The 17,413-nt window shown below is 43.0% G+C and overlaps 1 protein-coding gene across 1 annotated transcript in view; it reads left to right on the top strand.

Moving 5' to 3' along the window:
• Positions 1 to 17,413, top strand: part of bmp6 (bone morphogenetic protein 6) — a 43,377-nt gene that overhangs the window by 8,632 nt on the left and 17,332 nt on the right. The window lies entirely within an intron of this gene.

Below are 17,413 nucleotides of genomic sequence, written 5' to 3'. Positions count from 1 at the left end.
ATTTATGTGTACACAAATGTCTTTGTGTTTATATGAGTGCAACTTGAAGATATTTTATGGTACAAGAACAAGTAGGAACATGATGGAAATCCTTTTTTAGCCACGCTAGAGGCTTGTTGGTCGCTCTGTCCGCCAGACTGAAAAATCTCAACAACTATTGGATGGATTGCCAAGACATTTTACAGAGACGTTTGTTGTTCTTAGAGGTTGAATCTTGTTGACTTTGCTGGCTTGTGCATGCTCATAAGTCTCAGCTGTACTTTGTCTTTAATGCTAATTAGCAAATGTTAGCATGATGATGAACATGGTAAACATTATACCTTCACACGAGCATGTTAGCATTGTCAATGTAAGCACCTTAGCATGCTGACATTAACATTTAGCTAAGTATAGCCTCACAGAGCTGCTAGCATGGCATGGTTTTGTTGTCATTTACATGAGGACATGGCTTTAAGGTGAGACATGTAATATATATGTTTGATGCTGTTACATGTCAGCTGTCAGTGATGATCCATTCCTCCCAGGAGTTATCTTGTGTTGAACTCTTGTAATTACGTCTGTGTTGTGATATCCTCCATTTTCCAAATGCCTCGCACACACAGATGTGAATCTCTTGCATTGAGTCAGATGTTTGGACATTGGTTGGAAAAAAGGGCAAAAGTATTTTCTGTGGGTGTCAAGTGCGAGGTGTCTTGTGGCTGCACTGCACTCTGAACACTGGTCCAGTGTTTTTTTCCAGGATACTTTTACTGTCAGCAAATATCTAAATCTATTGCACCTGTGCTGGGAATGAATTGTCTATGGCCAGTTATTCTTACAAATTAGAAAATACACCTCAATGAAAACACAATGGACGCAGAAACTTGAGGTTGATCAACAGTGGATGTTTATTTGACAGTGATAAGTGTGTTTGGGTGGAGTTTTCCTCAAAGGTCAAGGTCAAGGGTTAGGGAATGAATGTAGTCACTCACTCATATGAAGTCTTTACAAGTACGCAGACATATGTGACCTGGCTTGTGCATGTCTGCACTCGAGTGTATTCACTGCGTGTGTACTTGTTAGACAACAAGAGCCCCCACCTCGTTATACAAGAAGTCTTCATCAAATACTGGTGTCACAGAGAAAGCTACACCCCTCGGCCCCTCGCATGTTCCCAGGCTGGTCGGCTCTCTAAAGAGGACGTGCCTGAAACAACAACCATGGGTCCACAGTGAGAAAAAGGCCCCATGCGAGCGCAGATGCTCCTGACCCTCCCGAGCAAGTAGCCTCCCTTTCAACCGCGCTGCCGCTGACAAATTTACGAGCCCTAGGCTGACCCGCGGGCTGACTTTCCAAACACGATACTGACAGGAAAACAGTCGGAGACGGGAGGGATGGAGGGAGGCAGGGAGGAAGAGAGAGATGAGAAAAAGAGAACAGAGTTGTATATTCTGTGGTTTCATCAGCAAATAATAAGCATGTTACGTTAAAATCATAAGATATGCTATGGCTTAGCTAACACATGCAGTTGCACTTTTTGTCCTAATTCAGTGCATCAACGAGACAGAAAAACAGGATGACAGAGGAAAGTAGGAGAAGGAGAGCTTTGAGAGAAACTGCAAATGTAGAAAAGAAAGGTAAGCAACAGGTGAGAAAGAAGTAAGAAGAAAGATTGTCGTATCTGTATCTCAGTGGGTGCAGCAGCACAATAATATGTCCAGAGGTTAGGGGTTTGACTCCCAATGAGGCCACCCATAAGAAAAATGTATCCACTCCCAGTGCCGTGAGGCCTTCTGGATAAAAGGATCTTATCACTAAGGATGTGCAGGGGAAACTCTGCCCAGTCCTTCCTCCTGCACGGACACTTTCCACACCTCCGAGCAGCCAGTCTCCTGGATACCTTATCAGACTGAGAAAAGTTCAGATTCTTTACATTATTACTGTGTGTGTGGTTTGAGATTGTTTCATGTTAAAACATAATGTGTTTATTACATGCTGGGTCTTATTTTTGTAGCTTCGGCTATAATTTCTATCTGGAATAACAGCACTGTACTCACTGAGTCGATTTTCGAGATCAGGAAACATCACTAAAAAGACGTGACGGGGCAAGAAACACAAGTGTGGTCAGACAGCTGTAAGGTTGTAAATAACCATCATGTTAACCAAACCTTCTTGGAAGAGAAAACTGAGGTGAATTTGTAAAATTATTACCAGATCTGACCATTTTAATCATCTGTCACAGTTTTCAGGCTTCCAGGTTTGATTTAGTTCTACCGTGATGACCATAGATGCACGTAAAAGGAAGGATCATCGCTGATATTTTGGGTGTGCCCAGTTTCAGTTTCACCTCCAAGTCCTGTGGTTTAGAACATCTGGCTGAACCGCAGGCTTGTTTACTGATCATCTGGATCAGAATCAAATTATAATGAACCAGAATTATCTTCCATCAGGCACCGTTCACTGTTTCTTTATGACAGACAATGAAAATGAATCAAGTAGCAAAACATAATCAAGTCGATTAACACACTTTAATGAATGTGGTTTTTAAAATTGCTGCAACTTTTCGCTTTTATTCTTGAATGCTTTTTTACAGTAGGCTGATCTCATGGTTAGCGCACTGCATTGTACATTTAGGGAAAAGTGTTTAAAGAACAGTTCCCACTGGGGCCCCCCATACTGAGCTAACACGTCATCTGAAAGGCAGTTTGGATGTGCATTTCTGGCTTTCAGCGAAAACTCAAATAACACAGAGTTCTCCACACTTTCATCTCACCCACACTGTGTTGACATCGTGACAGATGTATTATTAGAAACACTGATTATTTTTCTCCTGATTTTCCTCAAAGCCCACCTGTTTTTTGAATATCCAGGTATCTGGTTACTGTCGCTGTTTTTGGAGCTGTGCCTGCGTGTAAAACAAGCAGGAGGTCTTACATGTAAGTCAGCCCCGGGGGGGAGATTGAAGCTGGCCCAGACTGATTTATCAGTGGATCATATGCTCTGCATCTAAGCCGCTGAAATGCCTCGTGGTCACCGTGGACTTTCCAAAGGGATTCGCACCGAGGCTCGACTGTCTTCATGACAGAGAAAGTGGAGGGGAAAGAAAGCCAGACAGAGAGGTGAGGATAGGGAGATATAGTGGTGGAGGGGGAAGAAAAGATGTGCAGAGAGGAAGAGAAGGAGGGGAAAGTGTTCGTAGCGAGAGGGAGGGAAAATGGAGTACCGAGCAGCATCACAGAGTGAGCCGGCCTTCTACCTTGTGGCTGTGGAATGCAACGGCACCAATATTTTGACTTCTCCTTTGGAAACAGCTGCGTTTCCCTTTTTCAAAGATATTTTTTCCTTATTTATCGGATCCCTCAGGAGAGATCCATCTCCTGGCCCTGACACCAGCTTCCTCCTCTAAATCTGGGACCAGGCCGGCCTCAGCTCAGGCACACACGTACACGCACACACTCGCACACATGCACACCTGCTGCCCAAAAGCAGACATTAACCACAGATCACTATAGCAGGCCTCTTTACTGCCTGTGCACTAGAAACACACGGACACGGAAGACACACAAATACATGCCATCAAACAAAGCAAAGCAAACCTGAACAGCCTACATATTGTACCTACTAATGCTACCACACACACAGACACATGCCTGTGTGATCAGCCGTCAGATGGTTTCCCACAAAGCCTGACAGGCAAATAAAAGGGAATTCTCGACATCCATCATCCCGGTATTGACACTGCATAAATAAAATGAGGCCTACACCCGCAGAAATGTTTTGTTTTGCTCAAAAACCATGGGAGTACATCTCTGTTTACGGAATATTCACTTAGCTCTGAATGGTGGCGAATCTCTAAGGCTGCCGAGGGAGCCGTTTCGGAGAGGCTCTGTGGTCGCGACCCGAGAGGAAAGCAGTAAGTAACCGTCCTCTGTCATATAAATCGCAGAAGAGATGGAGCCGAACATCAAGAGAATCACGCAGGAAACAGGAACAAGATCAGAAGTTTCCTTTTTCAAATGATCAGACCCCTGTATGCCATGGTCACTGATTTCCCCAATAAATACTGACTTTAATGGCTTCATCGAAAACTATTGCGCGTCCACCTGTCGTCCTGATTTTATGTTGTGACCAAGCAACAGCTGAAAATCCTTTTATTCCCAAATATCACTGATAGATTCGTGGCAGCTTCTGTTTTGTGGCAGAGAATCGTAGACCCAGACGAACCCCCCAGACGAACCCCCCTCCGCTGGCCACACAAATGTTTTTCCCCTGTATCCCGTGGCAACCGAGGGACATCAAACCCCGACAATCTGACCAATTCTAAACAATGTATCTTATAGTCAGCAGCGTATTGCGAGATTAATGATCCCGGTTGAGGGCTGTTGTTGTTGTTGTTAGTCACATACGTTAGAAAGTGAAGTGTTTGTGTCACGGCTTTTATTTATGACTGCAGTGTTTGGTTGCGTTTATTTTCTTGTTCGTGTCTAAATGAAACAGCCAGAAGTGTTTCTGCCAAATCGGCCTCCAAAGAGAACAAGATGTTGGAGAGGGAACAAAATGGACTCACGCACCAAACCAGCAGGAACAATCTCGGGCTTTTACCCCCACATGCAGCATGAGTCCATTCAGTTGTCATGTCGTGACCAAAAAGGCAGGACCGAAGATTGTAGAAGTAGAAACAACAAATGAGATTTACTGCTCTCACCGTAATTAGGTGGCTTTTTGCTGGACTTTGGTTCGTGCCGTCTTGTGTAGTGCTCTTTCCACACTGAGGATTTGAGAAGTCATCCGGCTCTTCCGTCCCAGAGCCTTGAGTCTTGGGTGAGGACCACTGATCTAAGTTGAAGTGAGGTGTAGGCCACCGCCAGTCCGACCAGAGGCTGTTGTGACAGCTGCTCCGCTGTAGGATTACATTTTTATTCACATCCCCATAAAGTGGAAAGAAATATTTTCTGCGTTTCTTTTCCAAGTCATTTATTTCCTGATTTTATGGAATTTCCTTATAAATGTGAAAAAGATGTTGCACCGTCTTTTGTTGACAGCCCACTGGCTCGAATTGATGTCCAATGAAACGAACGCTTGTTTTTACAGGGACTTTAGGGGAAATTGCAACTGGCTATTAATGTCAATGAGCGTTTCTCTGTGGCCATTTAGAGCTGTAAGTGTTCGAACAGACACAAATGTTGCATAAAGATTGATTATAGACGTGGGTGTAAAGTCCGAATGTGTACATGCACTCAAAAGGCTCCTCCCCACACACACACACACATCCTTATCTCCAAACTTGGATCTCACCAAATATGCAAAATGCATCTGCATTTAAAACATGAGATTTTGACGTGTTTTACTAAATAAAACACAAAACAAGCGCCATATATGCGGCTCAAGCATCAGTATGCAAGAGCCCTGCAGGACTTTAGCAGCAACTTTAGCTGCAATTTGCACGAAGCAATCCTTTGTGAAACAATGCCGTGATGATCTGGAAGCAATGCTTGCAAAATCGCTTGTGTGAACTGTGTCCCAGACTCATAATTTAGATGCTGAACCTCAATTCAACCCCAAGATCTAATCTCAATTTTAATCTTTATTTAAACCACTAAGCCCAACTAGCATTTCTTACAAAAACAGAGCCTTTTTTCTAAAAGCCTTCAGTTACATAAATGCAACAACTCATGACCCGAGACTTTCCATAACCTAGACTAGGTTTCAGCATTTGGTGCTTTTTGCGTTTCCATTGTTTTTTACAAACTGGGACACTTCGTAAATACAAGATGACTGTAGCCAAAACAAGGCATCAGTCCACTTTTCTTTGTGGTTTCTGTCTGCAGTGCTTGTTGTAGACCTTGATGATTGTATAATCTCAATTCAGTTTTGAAATATTTTCCTTGTACTGATTTGTTATGTGGTGCTTCTCTGATTCTACTAAATGTTTGATACACCTTTTCATGGTTTACACACTTTCTTCACCCCTAGATACTTGACAGGGCCTGGATGCTGTTGTTTGCCCAACAAGCACATTTCAATGGTTTTGTCAATACTTTGTTTTTTTTGTAGTGGACTTTGATGATGACTTACCTAACTTGCCTGTAATTTAGATCTGAGCAGAGCCAAAACTTAGTCACATCAACTTCTTGCCAAACTGCGCAGCAACGGCACTGGTAAAAGCAAATCCTCTCACAATGGGAACATGTTAAGCTGTGTTGTACATAGCAATGTTTGACTAACTAGTTGCTATGAGCCTCTGATATTGTCATGGATGGGTTTATGTTGGAGTCAGCTGAAAGTTTGGTGCGTCTCATACAGACACAGACTGAATGCAAAGACCAGGCTTGTTGTGTTACCTTACCTAACCTTATGTTATTTTATGTTACCTTATGGTACAATACATTGCTGTGTACGAGTAGGGGCAGAACAACAGATAAATTCAAGCACTGGCACACCCTCATTGCTTAAATGCCCCCTGCATTGGATCCACATCTTAATCCTAAGTAATAGCGCTTGAAGAGATGGAATAAAATCTCCTATTGACACACAGGTATGACACATCCAACTACCCGGAGGCCAACTAGAGACTCAGCAGAGAGCTGATGACTGCTACCACTCAGCTGTCAGTCTGTCGATGGAAAATACTGATACTGCGCAGTCCAACAGCCATACTTCGGATATCTATCTGTTAGCAAAGACCCAGCATAGGGGCAATTACAGCAAATTATCCGGCTGCCTACCCTCTCGGCTAGGCACACACAAACCCACACGTGTTGCACTACTAGCTAAAAATCTCAAAATGTCAAAAGATAGATGTGTGTCCAGACTTCATTTTATCATCTGGTATGGAATGCGGCACGGTGGTGACAGCGCTCGGGACGTTGGGAACAAAAACCAAATGGATGTGTGTGAGTTTGTGTGTGTCCTGGAACAGTGCGCCTGACATTGTGTGTCATGGTTTTGGAGGGGCAGACAAACCCAAATGGTTTTTCAAGGATTATACGGAGGATGATGGCTGTAGAAAAATGTGATTATATGGTTCAAATGGGGCCTTTGTTCCTGGGGATGTCTCTCCAGTGAGGTCATTATGTACTGTAACCTGTGGGAGGTAATGCAAGAAGAGCAGGCTGGATATCCAGGCCACTGATGAATGTGTGTTTGTCTGTGTGTGTGAACGAGGAGAAAACTGTCAAGCTCTCAGGAGGTGCTCTATATAATATAAAACAGTACTTTGACAGTGGTGTTAATGCTTTGCAGGAGTGCAATGTGAAAGGAAACACATTAGTTGAGCAATTGAATCTAAAAATATTTAATTGCTAACAAAAGTCTATTAATAGACATGATGAAAAAACTTATTTTCTGTAATTACATTAAAGCTTTATAAAGTTAATAAAACACTACAAATCTTACTCCTCATTTTAAATTTATTGCTTTGATTTGTTGTAGTAGGTCATTGAGCTGTTATGTTTCCAGTTTGGCAAATAGCCGTTTTGAACAGGTCACAAAAATGTCACATCCAACCAGCTCAGAAATCAAGGTTACTGTAACTTAATGCCATATTTTGTCATCTGTGCCAGTTTTTGTAAAAGATAATGTGTGAAAGTGGCAGAGAGCCAAGATCAGTCCAAACAGTGAACGATCAAGCACGGCACAGCTGTTGTCCATCTTTATTCACCACATACCTTTTTCACAGCGGTTTTCGCTTGTCATAGCAGGAAAAGCAAACGTTAGTGATGGGCTGGTCCTCGTAAGCCATGACAGTGTGACTGTGAGCCAGCATGCAGGACCCTGAAACCCAAGCAGAAAATGGGATAATCAGCTTTATTCTAATATTATTATACAAGTGTGCTTTTCCTATGACATATCGAAATGTCTTCCATGAAAAGGGCCTGATAGGATGACAATGATGAAGGTCGTGTTCATGCTCACTGTGCAGCCTGTGCGCCAGAGGAATTTTCCCAGCACATGCTGTTTGGAGCAGCAAACATAAAGCTTTCATGAACCTGCTGTGGGCTGAATCACTGCCTTTGTGGCAAAAGCGATTTGACTTATATAAAATTGTTGCACATTGTTACTTGAAATATTACTGACTTTACAGGCGCCCGGCCTGCTGGGCTTTTAACACATTTCTTGGCTGTTCTCGCGTGTCTGTCAGGAACACACAACAGTCATTAGTAATGTGTTAAAATCACTGTACTGATTTCTGCTGGACACTGAGAGTAAAGCTGTCGGCTGCTGCTCTGCGTTTGCTAATGGGGCTTGACAGTCAAAAGGGCTGGTCTTACTGCCTCATATCCTCGCTATGGATTGGTGCTCCTGCCTCACACTGCTGACCTCGAGGACTGCGTGTGCATCACAAACTGTGTGTGGGAATGTTAGCATTAGCTCTTTTTTTTTTTGCCTCACTTGTGTGAGAACGCAAGTGTGTGTTTTAATCTTCTCTTTGACACTTGTATGTCGGTGCTCGTATGTGTGTCGCTACCCTGCGTGCATGTGTGTCAGCACTTTTATGAAATGTCTAGGGGTGTGTTTGTGTGTGTGTGTGTGTGTGTGTGTGTGTGTGTGTGTGTGTGTGTGTGTGTGTGTGTGTGTGTGTGTGTGTGCATGCCTACGTGCATCGGACGTAAACTCTCGCTCTCGCCAGTGGCCCGTGGCTGGTCCTGTGGCGCTCAGTGTGTTGGCTTTGATGCTGGATCAGGGGAGAAGATCAGAGCACAGGATGAGTCTCCAAAGACACACACACACACACACATATCCTTGCTAAAAGTTAATGATGACTCCCAGCAGACCCCCAGCCCCTTTGTTTGTACCTGGACCCCAGGAGCTGCCCTGCCAGCTGCCTGACTAGAAAGAGCCAAAACACTCAGCAGGTGGTGGAAACAGCTCCCGGTGGCAGCCAAGCATAGTGGCACCACCTTAGACAGTTCACACCACTGCAGGAAATTATCTGCTTTGCAAAAATCAAGCGCAATGTCCCTGTTTCATCTTTCTGCACTGCAGCTGTGCCAAAGGTTAAAGAGTTTGAAGTACAAAATCTGGCTTGAGCCTCTTCAGAAAGACTAGTGTTTACAGCATAAAGATTTCCACTTAATGAGATGTTTTTCTTTTTGAATGAAAAAAAAAATGTGGCAATGAGGCCAAAGAGCTGTGATTGTATCAGCTGCAAAAGTTCCCTGTGAAAGTCAATCTGACAGGCCAAACCTTTTAATTAGATGGGACTTAGACTTATTAGATGGGAGGAATTAACGATTGATGGAAGACATGGACGTATCCGACCTATCCTCAGAAACCATCAAGTCTGAGAGAAAAACCAGGCAGATTATGGGCTGTAATTACATAAACACAGATGGATTCTTCTCATGCCTTGGACATCCAGAACATTCTTTCATTGGTTTAACCATCCGCAAAGTCTTTAACAGTGTTGACAGGTTCTTGGTGTGCAAAAATTTAATTGAAGGGTGTTTTGTGAAAATGTCTTCTTTTTATTCTTTCCTCTCCCTCATTCACTTTCATTTTTGTCTCTCCCTCATAGCCTCTCCTTTAGTGTGATGTAATATGGGTCAGAGGAAATAGTAAATTACAGATTTAATTAGAAAGCAGAGATTTTTATGAGGGTCTTCGGGATCCAGTTTTGGCATGGTCTATGCATAAAACTCCCACAAAGCTTGGTCATTGAGAAGATACTGGAATCCTTGCTGTGCTGCAGAGAAAAGCTACACTTGTTTCACAGCTACACTGGCGTCTTGTTCCCATGTTAGTTCAGCAAGTTCAGCTTCTGCCTGCAATCATCCTATTTCTTCCAAGAGACACTGAATGGAAAGCCTAAAACCAAACATCGCTCGCTGCAAAGACAGTAAGCCAGAGCATGAAGATGTCTGTTAAATCACACTTAAACCGTACCTGTCTCACGAGCTAAATGTCAACATTTACTCTGGTTGTGTGGTGCATTATGGGATATAGCTGTGAGAAAAGTCAGTCCAGTATTCCAGGAGCTCCATCCTTATTAGACGATTCTGCAACTTTTACATCCAATGCAACGCATGGAGTGGCCGATTCTTCTGGAAAGGTTGTGGAGGGCTTTGCACCACGTCTGACTTTCCTGCAGGATATTAGAGTCCACCTCCTGTCACAAACCTGCAATTAAAAAGGTTCACGTTTTAGTAAGCATAACCACAATCTTCCCCTGACCTTAACCACACTGTAATGTGCAGATATTGTAGAAAGCGAGAACTTTAAAAAATGTTGGCATTGAATGTAATTCTGGGTTTCTCCAGGCTCCAGTAGAGTTTTTCTCTGAGTCTCAGTCAATGCGTGCAGCTGCCGAATCAATAAAGCAGCCTGCTACATAACCTGGTACATTATACATCTGTACACCTTTATGGATCACATCAGAGCAGCTTTATGTTGCAGTGAGGACAGCAGAGCAAGTACATTTCTCCATTAGAGGGAAACAATACAGTAATTACATCACTGTGTTGTATTCAGGTTAAGAATTTATAGTTTTGCTTTATCCTGAGGTTTGCGCAAATGTTCAGCACAAATCTAATTTTCACATATTACAACTTCAATTCCAAAAAAAAAAAAGTTAGAGCAGGCTGGAGACTGAGCCTTTCCAGGATGCCCCTTTCATACCCAATCATGATACTTTCTCCAGTATATAGGTGTATGGGTATATGAACTCGATGTACTTTTTAGACGTCTCTGATGTATTTAAAGTGATACTGTATAACTTTTAAGAGAGGAAATACAAGACTCCTCTCACAAAGTGCACTTCAGTGCACTCTGGGGGTTTTCAGCCACAGCCATAGCCATACTTGGTCTGGTAGGACCACTTGCTTCCGCCAGCTAATGTCAATCAACGTTAGCAAGCTTCAAATAGATAGTGTTATCTTTTATGATGTCTATGTTTTAGCTCGTCACAGAAAACAAATGAAGGAAAACTAAACGTACCAATATCCTGTAAAAGTCACCACAGAGACCCCTGACTGTTTAAAATGGCAGTATGAACCAAATCTCTGTCTGTCATCTGACTGGTACTTAGTAAAAATTTCACTGACAGATCTAATAAGACTTCTCTTAAGACTCTGTTATCTGGGTCACAGGTGCTCTGTTCTCTATAATCTACACTGCAGCACTGGATACTACAGAAAGGTCCACAGTATTGACAACACTTATAACATATAATACTTACAATACTTTAGCATTAAAGTAGATTCAGAAGATGCGTTTAATTGTTAACTCATTAGGAATCTTAATTTGTAAATATTGTGGCCAAAACTGTGTCACACACCTATTGCAGTGGGTCCTTGCACAAGCCTCAAGCACACAACGGAAAAGTGAGTCACTCATCCAGCTTTGAGGCTAAAACCTTTCAACAATCCCCTCTTTAAAAATGGGGAAATATCTGACAACATAAGTAGGTTTGAGAAAACCATCCATAATGTTCCCTTTAGTTAATTTTACCGGCTGAGTGTTGATGAAGGGCGAAAAGGTATTTTGGTGAGGGACGGTGGTTGTCGGTTGTTTTGCTCTGTGGTTGCGGGACGTGTGAGAGAAAGCAGGAGGGATTTGATGCAGGCGGCTGTTCGCCAGCTGTCCCTCCGAGGGATTGGCTGGACGGCGTTAGGAGTGTGAGCGAAAGCGCTGACCACTGACCACAGACAACTCAGCCTGTCAACCATCCCAGGGCCTTTCCTGCACACTCTTGCTTTTTCTGCTTTGCATCGAAGAACACTCCTCCTCTCAACTAGTTTATTTCCAGATTATCTTTTAAATTTATCTCCCTTCTTCCACTTATAGATTTCACCTCGCTTTCTGCTCTTTTTTTTTTTTTTATAGGTACTTTTCCATCCTATCAAATTGCCGATCGCGTCCTCTCAAACTTTTAATATGTTTTAACATCTTGCTGGCAGTTGCTCGTCTTTATTTTTACTCCAGAGGTCGTGGTTATCAATCACTGTCAGATTCATTTTTGTCTCTTCGACTATGTTGTTCGCCTGTTTGTGCGCTCATCCGCCCGCCTCCCCCGGCACAGACAGCCTTCTGGCTCAAACTTTCACTCACTTGTCTTTCTTTCAGCACCTTTTCCCTTTTTCCTTCCTTTGCTTCTTAAAGGGGCATGCAGTTTATAAAAAGCCAACCTGTCACACTGCAGCTCCTGTCTGTGGGATTTCAGTGCTTCCAAAGCTGGTTTGTAGAGGATTTGGGGTTTTTTTTCTTTTCAAATGGTGTCGTCAGTCCAACCCTAATGAAGATCAACAGCCTGTTGATTTGAATTTTTATACCATTACAATCAAACTAGACATTGTCTACTACTACGACTGTTTCCTGTCACATTGTGACATTGAGTTTGTAATTTTCTACATTTTAAAATATGGAGTGCTGAATTTGAGGTCATTGGCACAAAACAGGGATATAAAGCAGTTTTATACCATGATTTATGACATGTATATGGATAACCAATCATCATGTGCAAGCTGTGAATATGAGGACCATATGTATAGATGTGATAGCAAAAGATTCGCAGGGTCAAGGTGTGTGTGCGTGTGTGCGTGTGTGCGTGTGTGCGTGCGTGTGTGCGTGTGTGTGTGCGTGTGTGTGTGGGTTGCCGTAATACCTACAGCAGCAGGGAGAGGACAGCGGCGCCAGATGTTGCGCAGGTGGAAACGAGAGAACAGCCTCTATCAAAGCGTCCAAGTGAATCTGCAAATCGTCCGTCTCACTCTCTTTCTGTCACTGACCGTCTCCGTCTCTCCTCCTCTCATTGCATCCCAGACTCCGTCTCTTTCTCCCGTCTCCCTCCGTCTTTGTCCCTTTGGTCTCTCCATCTGTCTCTCTGTGACAACTGACTTTGTCTTACTTCATCTGGTCTTGTCATCTGATCCGCCTCTCCCACAGTTATTTTTTCACCTGTGTTGAGGACTTAAGGACATAAACTTTTCTATTGACATACTTTTTTTTTTGCTGTATTGCTGTTTTCCATGCAGGTTATTCAGTTTGATACATCATTAACAAAAACATCCTTTCCTCTCTTACTGCTTTTCTCTCAATCTTAGTCTTTCTTTGTCCACCGTCTTCCTTTCTTTCCATATTTTTCTCTCAAAACTTTAATTCATGCTCTCTGTCTTTCTGTACCTTTAACAGCCTTCAAGCAGTCATCCATTATTCCTTTCTCCTCCTCTCTCCTTACTCATTATCACCCTTTTCTTTCTTTTTCAGTCTCTTGTGTCTTTCTGTTTCTCGCAGCTGATGAAATCACCCACAGCGTTTAGGTGAATCATCACAGAAATTCCCCGCTATTGTCAGGTTTTGTGGTTAACCTTGGCTGCCTGTGTGTGTGTGTGTGTGTGTGTGTGTGTCCAGTGAGATTGAAAACGAAAACAGTCGACTGTTTGAATGAACTTTTTTTCTGTTTGTGTTTATTTTCTCATGAACTGGTGACCAGCGACGGGAGTGTTGTCGTAAAAAAAAGCCATAAAATACACCTACGGATTAGTAATCGCACACACGCGACACATAAACACTCCTTTCCTGCGGTTACCATCGAGCACTGTTTGCACCAAATCACCAATATAACCACTCTGCTCCCATCTTTAGAATCACTCTAAATGTATCCCTCCCTGAATCATCCAGATCTAAATCCCTTTTCCCTTCTGTGTGTTCCTGTCTCAAAGCTCACGTCATGGTAGATTAGCACAGAGGTTACGCTCCCTGTACGCGCCGTGTGAAGACTTCCCTTTGATTTGAGATGCGAAACCTCGGCGGATTTCAATTGAATTTCAAGCCGAGAAGGTGGAGAAGCAGCTGGAATGCTACTCAGCTGCTAATGCCGTGGCTCCAGGGTCACTAACGCAGAGGACTGCGTTGATAAAGCGCACGCGATAACGTGTCTTCATATTTCATCGTTTTAATTGTTTGCCTTTGTCTGGACGCCGTTCAGAACGACTCCCCTCTCTGCGAGAAATAAGGGAAAAAGATTGATTTGAACATGGACAGGCTGGTGAGTTGTTGAGCGAGCTCAGAAGTGCCTTGAGAGTTCTGTTCGGATGTCGGGAAAATAAACGTTACAAGAAATGTGTCCTGCAAATTTCATTAAAGCCTAATGAAATCAGTGGATGCATTTTTCACTTCACTGAAAACGATTTTCTCCTTGGCCAGAACCTCTTTCTCTTCCCTTGTATGATTGTCGAAGATTTGCAGCATATTTTTCAGGAAATACAAAGTATAAGAAGTTGCCAGTTGAATTCTTGGAGCAGTATGTTAACACAATTGCTTCCTGGAAGACCACGGCTGTACTGGATAACTCCATCTGTGCATCATACACTGGCTACACAAAGTGGCTGCTAAGACGTTAGTATTAGTATTAGTAGTAGTTAGTATTAATGCTGCATTCAAATCATATCATACAAACAGCAGCCTAATCTTCATCATCAATCATTCACTAGTTGCAATTCCAAGTCAGAAAAATGGGCAATTATACACAGCTAAAAAAATCTAAAAATCAAATGGGGTTAAGATGCGAGCACAGTAAATTCTTCGTTTCCCACAATGCAACCAATACCATCTTTTCATTAGACACCCCCCCCCCCCCCCGCTTGGTAAATCTTTCAAAGCCTACACTTCCAGTTTGTAACGCAGGTTTTCTCATTAAAAATGTGAAATCTTCAAGCCCACGCCGAGATAACCCCGATGACATTGCCATGATATCATTCTCTCAAAACTAACAAAGCTCACCCAGAGCTACAGAAGACACTGCACAGCTGTTTTCACAGGCTGAGCAGAACTCATGATAACAAGTAAACCCACCTTTATTTGTAATTTGGCAAAGTGCTTCTCTAAGACTAAAACATTAATTTGCTCATGACCCACTGTGAATATGTAACAGGTTAACAATGGGACAACCATCTTGGAATACTGTGTGAACTCAGTCAGAGAAACAGGCGGTTTTCCCAGTCCTCCCATTCTGCTCGTATTGTGTGAATGCTCAGTAAGGTTTGAAAGGCACCCCTTCCAAAACAACCCACACAATGAGAAATCTGATAAAGATTTACCTTTGTTTGGTATGATGCTTAGCTCGCAGGCGCAGCCTCCCAAACACATTGAGCCGCTCCGTGCGGTCAGGTGCCTGATATTTCGTGCATTCAACATGCGGTGCATTGCAGCAGATGTAATAAATATTTGATACATATGAAACTCTCCCTGACCTTCTCACCACCTACAGACGGTTTATCAAAGAGGTTTCTTGCCAGAAAGTCAGTCAATTCTTAAATAGGGAATATACAATTTCAAGCTGTTGGTCTTTAAGCCCAGGGCTCTTGAAGGGAGTGTTGTAAAGTCATTTAGAATACCATGACCTCTGCTTTAGTCCTCCACACACAGATGCACAAGCCTGCCTGATCTATCCACCCTACAACTCAAGACCAGACCCGTTATCACACACAGTTACTGCAACGTCTGTGTGTGTGTGTGTTGTGTGCAGGCAGCTTAAGGAGTACGATGATGAAATGGTCACTGTCACATCTGATAGAAGTCACAGTGACGCTGATGTGAATAACATCTCGTTCTGTATAGGTGGTTTCCTTTGCTGCGATGGAACGTGTTGGAACTGAGGAGAGGCAGATCTGGCTCTCTGAGAGGCTTCAATTATTGTAATTTGTTTTGACCAGGTCACAGCGGCATGCTTCAGGGTTGGACTTTTCCTTGGACAGGCAGTGAAGCTAGAAAGACGGCCTTCCCTGCCTGCCTTTTCTGCTCAGTTTGTTACTCAAATTCGGCATTTATGTAACTTGGAAATGTCTGGGGATGAGGGGAGCCTTGACCTTCCTGGGTGTGGGTACAAGGTGGGGCTGGCACTTTTGGGAGAGTCTGATTGGTTCCAGTGTTCTCACATCAACACAATTTTCTCTTCGGCTGTGACTCGGGGAACAAAATGTGTCATTGGTCCACTTTGGGTGGGTCTCCACATCATAAAATTACCAGAAAGTTTTAACAAGCTTGGCTGAGGTACAAAATTAAATTCTTCTTACCTAAGCTTTGGGCTATAAAAGTATCAAGCTGAAGTATTTGTTTGAAAAAGTAAAAATATTGGCATAAAAAGGGGGTCTTTACTTTTACGACTACCACAGATATGTACTGTCCTAAATATGTCTGAAGCTTCTGGACACACACTACTTTGAAGCCAGGAGTTGGATTAATGTGGGAAGACTTCATTATGTTTGTTGTGGACCGCCTGCTGTTATTTATCAAGTGAGGAAGTATCTTCATGTTAGCTCTCACTTTTAAAGTAATAACTTCGGGAAATGTCAAACTATTGCTTCTACAAAACTAGCTGAACCCCTGTTATGTGAACAAACTTGACATTTAACCATAGAAAATCGTCAAATCCAAGGCTAGCCTTTTCCCACTGTTTCCAGTCTTTACACTAAGCTAAGCTAAGCTAAGCGACTGATGGCTCCAGTTTCGTATTCAGCGTACAGACTTCAGACTCGTATCTGTCTTCTCAGATGTTGGCAAATGCATGATGTTGGACATCGGCTGTATGTGTGGTTCCACTGCACATGAAAGCATACATCCAGCTCTGGTTCCCAGTGAGTCTGCACTTCCAGTCGTGGTGGCAGCACCACAGCGGGTTCAACCTCACAGCACTGAGTGGAAACTGGAGTGGAGGTGGTGATATCGTGGATGTATGTGTGTAGCATGCAGCTAGTATTTAAATCAGTAGGAGTATGATGGCTTAAGAATAGTAAGAAAGTGTTGATGTGTGTGTCACTAGTTTTTTGTGTGTTTTTGCAGAATATGGCACATATTTGAGGCTTAGCATTCAGCGTTTGTGTCTGCATAGATATTTCTGTACGCGACCTTCTAATTGCACACGACTTCATTCATTTTCCCTCGTCTCACTCTGTGCGACCGTGGACAGACTAACTCTGCAGGCTCTGCGCTGTGGGAGAAAAACCTCCAGCTGAGACAGGAACCGAATCCCCGGAGAGCACATTATCATTATGGCGCATATTGCACTTAAAAGCATAGGAGGGAGCGCATTTGTTGGTTTTTGTCATTTCACGCCGTCAGAAGTGGTTGCAGAGGCTCTCTAAGTTTGCTGCCGCCGAAAAAAATCATGGGCTTTTGCTTCGGACTGAAGATAACAGGGGTTTATTTAGGGAAACTGGAGGCCACGAAACCTATTAGACCTTAAGTATAAATCACATGTGATGGTTTTAAAAGCTTCTATGGTTGACCTCCGCACAGTGTCTGTGAACAGGATATCCGCTCATCAGTCACTACTGTATATTTACACTGAAACCCGGTTTGTAAATATGCAATTTGATCCTATTTGTAGAGGAGGCATCATGAACGTGAGACAAGCCACATAAAAGACATTGTAAAGGTCAAAAATGGCAACTCTGCCCATAAGACAATAATTAGGTGATACTGCATTGATCTGCTGAAG

The sequence above is a fragment of the Chelmon rostratus genome, chromosome 20, assembly GCF_017976325.1.
Source record: "Chelmon rostratus isolate fCheRos1 chromosome 20, fCheRos1.pri, whole genome shotgun sequence".
In the NCBI taxonomy this organism is placed as follows: domain Eukaryota; kingdom Metazoa; phylum Chordata; class Actinopteri; order Chaetodontiformes; family Chaetodontidae; genus Chelmon; species Chelmon rostratus.
This window is presented reverse-complemented; position numbering and strand designations above follow the sequence as displayed.